Source organism: Pinus tabuliformis, chromosome J (genome assembly GCF_031772625.1).
Source record: "Pinus tabuliformis cultivar Carrire ecotype Pingquan chromosome J, CPIR1, whole genome shotgun sequence".
NCBI classification, from domain to species: domain Eukaryota; kingdom Viridiplantae; phylum Streptophyta; class Pinopsida; order Pinales; family Pinaceae; genus Pinus; species Pinus tabuliformis.
In genome coordinates, this window is record NC_142295.1 from 1,486,009,737 (window position 1) to 1,486,020,193 (window position 10,457).

Genomic DNA, 10,457 nt, shown 5'->3' on the forward strand with positions numbered 1-10,457 from the left:
TGAGAGGATTTTGAGAGGATATGTATTTCACATTTTTAGGAGATTGGTTGTAACCACATGAGATAAATGTGGATTTAGGAGAAATTTGAGGGATCTACATTTATTGATCAGTCATCCTCAATTTTTGTATAAATAGGGGTGCATCCTTCAAAGGAACTCATCTATCTATCTATGTATTATATTCTTCCAATCAATAAAATAGTTCAGTCCAAGATTCTCCAACATATTGTTACTTTGAATATGTGATGGTAGTTCAATGTGCTTGCTGAGGAATGGAGGGCCCCCATCAACAACAGTTTGCACAACTTTGTACATTGGTAACATTATAGTATAGTTTTATTATTTTATTTATTTTCATGTACGTGTGCTTTTACTTTCAACAAGAGTGATTTCAATTATGCAAGTATGAGTGTGATTCCCTTTTAGCAAGTGTGCTTTCAATTATGCAAGTGTGAGTGTGATTTTCTTTCAGTAAGAGTGCTTTCACTTCTATAAGTGTGGTTTGATTTTCATTTATGCAAGTGTGATTTTAGTTTATTTATGTTTGGTTTGGATTGGATTAGATTAGATTGGTTTAATTTATTAGTTTTAATTGCATTTAGATTAACCTAGTACATATAGTACATGTATACCTCATCAGTTTACGAAACCCTCGAGTTGAAAAATTAAATGACAAGGATTTAACTAACCATTAAATCACCCAAAAAAATTTAACTTAAATTGTGCTATAAATTTAAATTAAACTAAAATATTTAAAAATTTGTTGACATATAACCTTTCTTACATTACATCTAATGCCTACACATCTCCCTACTATTGGGCTATAGAGTACCTCTCGGCACAACAATTAGCGTAAGCATAAGATTCTCTAATGATATTTCTAGAGGATTCTCCATGAGTTTTCTTTGAGTTTATTTAATCATGCATTCTTAAGTAATTCAATGAATTCAGGGTAGAGAGCCATAGTTATATTATGTTGTATTGTGTGTGGTAATCACTGCTACAAAAGAGACTCTTAGGAGAAGTCGTTATCCGCCTCCAAAAGTGGAATTTGGGGGTTGGAGGGGGGGTTAACATTAGGGGAAGTTTTTGAAATCCCCCCCACAAAAGCATGGATGCTAAAAGTAAATCTTTTTAGGAGTATTATTTTAAGAGATATAAACAACCCCAAAGAAGATACTCTTGGGGGAAATTTGGAACCCCCCTTGAAAAGTGACTTTTGGGTGCAGTTTTTTAAACCCCCCTGCCCCAAAAAGCATTGCCTCTAAAAGTTAAGCCTTTTAGGGGTGTTTTTTGAAGAGATATGAACCTCCTTTGTAGGAAATTTTGGGGGCATTAGGATTCCCCCTCATAACACCTTTTGGGGGCATTAGGAGCCACCTATGTAGAAATGTTTGGGGATGTTAGGACCCCCTCGTAACAACTTACATGGGGGGTTTAGAACCCCCCTCATACCAAATTTTGGGGGTGTTAAGAGCCCCCCTTGTAGCAACTTACGAGGGGGTTTAGAACCCCCTTTATAGTAGCTTTCAATGGCAGTTACAAACCCCCCCTATATATATATATATATATATATATATATATATATATATATATATATATATATATATATATATATATATATATATATATATATATATATATATATATATACACTTAGGTACGTTACAAGTCATTCCCCCTTGAGATTTTGTGTCCTCGAGGTAGTAATAAGAAAAGATATTAGAATTCAACTGGTGGTACAAATCAATAACAGATCTTACTCTTTATTTAATACATGAAGGCTTGCACACATCAAGTAAACTGGTGATTTGATCCCCCAAGCAATCAAAGGAATATCGTACATATGACAAGGATCCATGTAATAAGTGACTAGAGGATGTTGCAACAAAAATGATGCAACACAAGTCTTAATAATGGAATTCATGAAGAAAAATAAGATTTTCAATAAAAATCACTTCAACCCTTTGTGAACGATCATGAGTTTGAGTAGTGACCCAAAATTCATCAAGCATGTGGTTCTATGTGATTTACCTTCAAATTTAATGGTTTGAACTCCAATTTTATCATCAATATTGAAAGTTATCTCAACTACTTGAGCTTTTCGCTAGTCATAAATGAATTTTTTAATATCTTCTTTCATATGTGAATTTATTTATCTAATGATTTTTGGTATTGATTAATAACTATTGAATATCTACAAATTTTATGGTCAAATATGGCCTCAATTTTTCTACACACTAATGAATAATATTTACAACAAGAGTGTGGGACATCAATAAAATGTCTTGTTTTTATCTTCTTAAGTCAATTAGTAAAATAGAGAATAAATTTTAACACACATCTTCACTTTAAATTCAAAATCGAGGTCATAACCATCAACATCAATGTAGATACAATTTTAACATGGTTCTCACTGGTAGTAGCAAAGAAATGTTGAAGCATTTCAAAGTTGAGATCATCAAACTCGAGATCTAATATTATAATGCATAAATAGACTTATATGGAAACAAGAGTCTAAAATTCTTACTCTCCTTCCAAACTAGGGATTATTCAAGTGATCTAACCTCTAAAATCTTTTGAAAATCAATTGAAATATTTTCTCTTTAAATCATCATCATATGATTCTTTGCAGAGCTCAAGTGGAAATTTAGCAAGGAATTTAGTATTATTATTTCATATTACAGGTGGGTCTTTGAAATTATTGTTTTATTACTTGAATCATTTTTATTTTAAGGGCCCACTTCTTAATAAATGGAAAATAAAATGAAAAAGAAAATATAAAGAGGCTTGAGAAAATGACTTCAAAGTGCTGGAAATTAGGTTAGATTTTGATTTCCTAAATAATTTCTTAGTCTTATTTTGTGGCTTTTGGTCCTAATATTTTTGCTTCATATTTATATTAAATTCCATACTCGTTCAAGTTACATCTTTCTTTAAGGAAACTTGGGGTGGAATAATCAAGCTATATTCCATTCACTATCTGATTAATGCCTCCATTCACTATAAGAGTTGAACTAATTATCTACATATATTATGACTATATCAAAATTTTAGCCATGTCACTAAGAGAACTTCGATCATCAGTAGATGTGGGCATGGAACAGGTGGCCACGCAATTAACCTATGGTGGGGGTGATAAGTCTTTCACATAAGAACCATTGAGGGATGATGGTTGATTAGGAGTTGATTTTGGACCAACGAATGTAAGTTGATCAATGATCACAATGCTTCCTTCATGCGGGAAACACATCACTCGAAAGAGGGAAGAGACAAGAGCTCCCATGACATAAACATAATCACAGCCAAGGAGTAGATTAAAATCTAAAGGGCCTTGGTAAACCATCACATCTATATAGGTAGTCTTTCCTCCCAAAGTAATAGGAAACTTAGGAAGGATCCATAACAGTTGATTGGTTTGTCTGTTAAAAGCTAACAAATTCTGGGTGATGGGGACAAGCTGAGGGGAACCTTAAGCTTGCCAAGAAGTTGAGCACAAAATTCTAAGAGATGCACCCTTGTTTATGACTATGCTAGGTATAGCCATATGGTAAGTCTATACTATAATCTGGAAAGGCACATAAGACAGAAGGCGATATCCTGTTAGTCGACTCCAATCAAAAGAAGTGACCAGATTACTTGGAGGGGGTATCATAGGAACAAGAGAGATACCCTATTTCTCTATGGGAACAAGAGAACTGCTCTCATGCACCTTGGGAATAAGAGGATTTCCCTCCAGTTCATTTGAAACTGAAGTAACAAGAAGAACTTGAGTGGTATGGAGTTGACTCTCTAGCAGAAAGGTACGGGTAACTAAAGGTGGAGTTAATTCTACCATTTTCTCACCCAATGGTTGGTCGAGAACAAACTCGCGAGACTCACTTTCAGAGAGAGTGGGGTTGACCAAAGATGATTTTTGATCAGTCATTAGATGAACTAGCAGAGGATCAGGGGAAAGCTTCTAATAACCAACCAGAAGACAAGGCTCAGAAGTTGTAAGGTTTTCCAACTCTTTGAAAGCTTCATCCATAAGAGGAAAAAGGTAAATGGGATGATTACCTTCACGCAACTTATAGGGAAATTTGTCTTTTCCTTTTTTCCCATGGAACTTATTATTTCTAGTTTTGGATTTGCCACTACCATGAACTCCAGAGGCTGATGAGAAAGGTTGATGTGAACTTGTGGACCACACTTCTAAGACCTTAGGAATACCATGACATTCTCGAAGAAGGTGGTCACCCTTACATAACATGCAAGGGAATTTTACATTTAGAGGTTGGTTGGAAGATTTTTCTTCATTAGTTGCATCCGTATTAATGGCTTCTTGGTTTCCCCCTTTCTTATTTTGCTTCTTCTTCTTCATCCTCTTCTTCTTCTTCTTCTTATCTTCCTTGTTACTAGAATCGAGACTTTCACCAGGTGAAGAGGAAGAAAGGGGTGAAGAAATAGGTGAAGAAGGAAAGGGGTCAACTTTAGGATCAACATGATATTGATGTTGTTCAGGTGGAGGAGAACTTAGTTGAAAAGTAGTTTGGACACTCAGAATCACTGATGTAAAAAATAACCAAACAGGTAGACCAATAAATCCAAGAAGGGACAAAGTTCTAGATAGGGAGCACCAACATTTGTGAAAGAAGGAAAAGGACTAGGACTCCTATCAAGGGAGTTTCCTTGGTTGGTATAATCGGGAAACGTTTTCATTGGTATCAACCTAAGATCTATTAAGGAGTATTTCCACAGGAAGGATTTTTTCCACGGTCAATTAATTGATTTTAGAACATTAACAAAAATAAATCAAAAAGGGGTAATCTAGGGAAAAGGGTTTACCAAGTATCTGTGAACCGTAATATACACCTTAGCTGAAAGAAAGGACTTAACATAGAGCGGACAATCTCCCTGAATGTTGTGTTCAATGTATCACGTTTACGAGTCGACTGACTCGATTACCTATGGTTAAAATATAGCAACCTATTGGGGTCTCTCAATATATACTTGATGGTACGGGGAGCACAAGTCTGTGTTAGCACTGTCTAATGCATAACCGTTCGATGAGAACATCCCTATAAACTTATCATACAAAAGTGCCTCCGATATACCTGGAGGTACTGGAGAACCTTCTATATACTTCCATACTAGGATGAGATTTCACCCCTAGGATATACTACAGGTAGTTAATGACACCTGCTATGTTTAAAGACGTCGGAACATGTTTCTAGCCTAGACCTCTACATGTTTGCGTTAAGTTCCAAATGATCCTTAGGTTAATTGAGGTAAAATAATGTTTATCTTCAATTATGTTTAAGTTTTCGGCTCAAAACAATATCACCTAAATCCCTAAGATGCATCTATATGAGAAAATGAAAAATTTTCACTTCAATGAAAGCTAGACTAACTAAGGGAACAAATTTCAATCAATAATTCATAAAAAAAAATGCATCATGCAAAATGGCTTCCACTAACTTTCACTTTCGTCTTCCAAATGCAATGCCAAAAGTAAAAATGATTTTCACTTTTCACTATACTAAATGCAACTTTTCAAAAGCAAAATGATTTTGATATTTCTAAGATGCATTTATATGAATTATGTTTTTCTTTTCGTTTTGAATGATTTGATGCACCTAATATAATTTTTTGCTTTCAATCACCGAAAAATGTGATCTGTTTTCAATGACGAATCTCAAAAATAACTTTTCAATGCAACTAATTTAATGCATTTTCACAAAAGGTACATTTCGAAAGACAAGCTAAAACAAACGCAAAATGATGTTTTCAATGCTTTCCACAGAAAACAATACTCAATCAATCAACGAAACCAACATCTCAATGATACCAACAAGCAACAAGTGATGACCAATTGACTAGAAACCCTAGAACTCAATCATATTTCACTTTAAAGCTAATGAGACAAATTTTGCAAATTAATTAAAACAATCAATTAAAATACTGACAAATCCAAGCATACAGGATGTGAAAAGACCTTAGGGGCCAAGACACACTGGATTCTAAGGAAGAAACCTTACAAATTATCACATTTAAGGAGAAACGCTACTTTCTATAGCAAAAGTCGTGTTGATTGGGTTATTAGTGCTACTTTGCATAACCAAACCCGCATTCGTCGACATCATCAACACTACTTTATATAAAAAAAGTAGTGATGATTTTTAGCACGAGCAAATAGTGAAGAAAGTTGTTTTCAGCGTGACTATAAAGGTAAAAAGAAGTGCTTCCAGCGTGACTATCACTAGTAAAACTCGCACTAAGAGAGGAAAATGGAAAAGAACAAGAAATACTTCAAGAAACAATCCAAACTTAGCACTCTAAGGTAGCAATCAGTGATGGTATAAACCTAGACTGATGCACACAAGCCGATAAATCGACGGTTGGTCGAACTAGTCAAAGGATCAGATCGAAGGAATGGATGGAAAGGGTTATGGCTTACCCAACGGAGTCACCATTTTGTTTTCTCGAAAAATCCTCTCTGTGGACAAAGACAATCCCTCTAGCCCAATGAGTGGGACTAGCAACCTACGCGACAATCTATAATAAACTTTCCTAAATTACAATTGAAATGAGAGAAGAGGAAGATGGCCTACCTCATCCTGATGCTATAATATCCTCCTTAGTTGAAGACCTCAAATCACTTGCACCTCAGGCTCAGTGCTACTGCTCATAACGTTTGAATTCCTACACAAGAGATTAAAGACACGACAAATAATACAAATAAAAATAGCATAATCAAAAGTAATCCACTTAACAGATCAAGGAGAATTAAGATAAATGATGCACTAACACATTTTTATGGAAAGTGAACTAGCAATTGTATATACTAATAAAATAAAGGAGGAAGCCCAAGCCTTAATGTTAATAAGCTCAATCTCTCTAAGCACTCCTTCTCTAAGCCAAATGAGTAGCATGTAGGCACTATCTCAGCATAAGGGTGCAAATAGCTAAAGACCAACCATTTGGGAATGGGAGAGGATGAATATATAGGCAGGGAAAGGGAGTTAGTATCTCTCCAAAGATAGGATAAGGCCCTCATCTCAAGGAGGTAGCTCATAGGGATAAGACAAAAGGGCCAAGTTGAGAGAAATAGACCTCATTCACACCAAACAAGCTCCAACTCATTGTTCTGGAAGCCTCTAGATCATGAATCTTCTTGTCATATTTGGGAAAAATTTAATTTTAGGGATCATTGTGGGTATCCAAGCTAAAATCATGCTGGAATCATGAGGCTAGTATATTGTAATTAGCAATCAACATGGGTTTCTAGTGTGGGGATCGCGAAGATGCTAAAATTAGGGTTTTAGAGCCCTTTTTCTCCAGGGATGGCTCAAGGCATTTTTCATCGATGTTTTAGGGAGGATCTGAGCTGCATATCAGGATGGATACATTGCGTGATTACCAAGTTTCAGGCACTTTAGGGTATGTCACAGAGATGTGTGGGAGGTGTGAAAAAATAATGTGTAACAGATGCCCCCTAAAGCATGAAGGAAAAAAATGGAGTGATGCTTGAGATGCTTTACGAGATTTTGCAAGGACGAGAACAAACATTGTCAAGAGACCTGAAAATCAAGGGTGCATATACATATACATATCTGATATCAAAACATGAATCCATGGTATGGACACAACCATCTGGATAGAAAGGACTATGTGAAAAGATCCACGGCATGGGCACATCCATCCGAATGAGAAGGATCATCCATAAATCTAATATCCAAGGCATGGGAGTAGCCATATGATATGGAAGGATAATCATCATAAATATAATGTCCCACAGTATGGTCATAACCATCCTTATAGTAGAAACATGTGTACAATCATGAACAATACATAACTCCACACAACCTGAGTCATATCAGACAAGACTCAGGGTCTTGCGCTCCATCCCAACCCAATCAAAGTATGAAATCTAAAATATGAATGGACGTGTTGAAGTTGAACATGCTAGAAAACCACCTGATTGCCGGCCAATGATGTGGACTGTTAACAGCATGAGAGGGAGCAACAATTATGACAACGGCTCTCAAGGTACGACAGTACAATCCATGAACGTGAAAATGAAGCTAAAGTCAAACACTTGTGGAATCATCTGATCGAAGGCCAATGATGAAAACCTGTCATCAAATGTGAAGAACTTTCCATTAAGGCATGCAAGCTCTAAGGTACTTAAAGGGAGTCTCTAAGTCACCTTCCTGGATAACGAGCTAAAGTCGACGGGAAGTGACCCGTCAAAGGAGGGCCATAATGATTCCCCCATCATCGACATGAAACAAGGAATAAAGTAGAATGAATCAATATGATTTAAGGCTGTAGCAAAGGGTCAGACAATGTATAAGTAATGAACTGTAGATAATACTTCTCTTAAACATCGGTGACATGACTCTGAAATGTGGTAGCATTTGACTCAACATAAGACCAAGTGTCATGATGATGAAATGTAATAGTTAGATGAGATGCAAAATGGATCACCCAAACCTGAAAGGACAAGTGACTAAGCGAGGATATCCCAAACCCAACACGAGAAACAGATGAGTGTCATTTTCAAGAGCGGCATGCTGCCTATACAAGAGATATCTCACTTTCATTTTTCCCCACTATTTCTAGTGAGTACCTCTGTATTTTTACACAAGATTGAAGAGGATACCATATTCTTGTTGTATAAGTTCACCCTTCATATGAATCCATCCTATTAGTTTTTACGAGTCCTAGAAGGAGAAACTCAGGCTCATCATGGTTACAAGTCTTTCATCGTTTAATTTTTTACGAGTCCAATGGAAGAGTAACTTGGTGTATTTTTCATATTTTGAGAGTTTTAAAAATAGATTAAAAAAATCCATCAGGTCCCTTTTTGTAATTTGTGTTTTGATCCCAAAAAGGTAGAAAACAATATTCGAGAGAACCTCTTGACCATGTCGACCAAGGTGTTCCATTTTTGTAAATAGTCAATCCCAACCCGAAAAAGGGGTAAACATATACTAATATTACATCATTTCATTTACTTTTACTAGTTCGAAATGACAAGTAATCGGAAATATTTTCATATTTTGAGAGTCAGAAAAGAGCTTAAAGGTTACTCCTCTTGGAGGAACGAGTGGTATAAAAGGATAGCGACTGGTTTCGGTGATGATGGAACTAGTCAAAACATGTAAAAGTCAAGAGGAGGATGGCTAATAAGACCATTCATCATGGATGTTCCTCAGTCAAGGGTAAAACAACCAAGTGAAAGCATATGATCGACCAAGGAGATGGTGATGATGGAATGAAAGAACCAAGGCTCATCTGGAAAAACCAGCTGATAAAGATTCCAATCACGAGATGTAAATTGGGAATGGTTTCATTTTTACACAAGCTTGAAACATGGGAAACTATGCTCGAGTATACTTGAAGGTTTTTTCATTTTTCGCAAGCTTGAAATATGAGAAAAAAGTATGCTTGGATTTGGTTTCATTTTTACACAAGCTTGAAACGGAAACAAACTATGCTTGGATTTGGTTTTATTTTTACACAAGCTTGAAACAAGGATAAAATATGTTTGAGATGATTTTGCATGCCCCCATCATAATGACTCAATTCAAGGAACATTCTCCCCAAGCTTCATTTCATTCACCTAAGTGGATGGAATGAAGGTTTACTAACATCAAGGGAAATACTCGACTAGGATTTTATGATATCTAATCAAAGACTCGAATTGGAGGGATTTGTTACATTTTTTAACGAGATTGACACAGGAAAGGAACCATGCTCATGACACCTATTTCATTTTTTAACGAGGTTGACATGGTAAAATAATTATCCTCATGGAGACCTATTTCATTTGTTAATGAGGTTGACATAGTAAAAGAACTATCCTCATAGTCCTTGTTTCATTTTTTAACGAGCTTGACACAAGACAAAGAAATCTGCTCCACACCATTTATCATAACCCAAAAGAGGCCATGGCTTCAAAGAGGTTCTCATCAAATGGGAGAACAACACTCTGGAAGGGATACATGTCTAGGGATCCAAATGAAAAATTGGACTCCAATGCCTCCAGTACATGGTGTACAACAACAACACTAGATCATCAGTAGATGTGGGCATGGAATAGGTGGACATGTAATTAACCTTTGGTGGGGGTGATACCACTTGCACATAAGGACCATTGAGGGATGATGGCTAGTTGGGATTTGATTCAACACCAATGAATTTAAGTTGATCGATGATCACAATGCTTCCTTCTTGCCAAAAACACATCACTAAAAAGAGGGAAGAGACAAGAGCTCCCATGACATAAACATAGTCATAGCCAAGGAGTAGATTAAAATATAAAGGGCCTTGGAAAACTATCACGTCTATATAGACAGTCTTTCCTCGCAAAGTAATAGGAAACTTAGGAAGGATCCCTAACAGTTGACTAGTTTGTCTGTTAAAAGCTAATAGATTTTGGGTGATGGGGACAAGCTGAGGAGAACCTA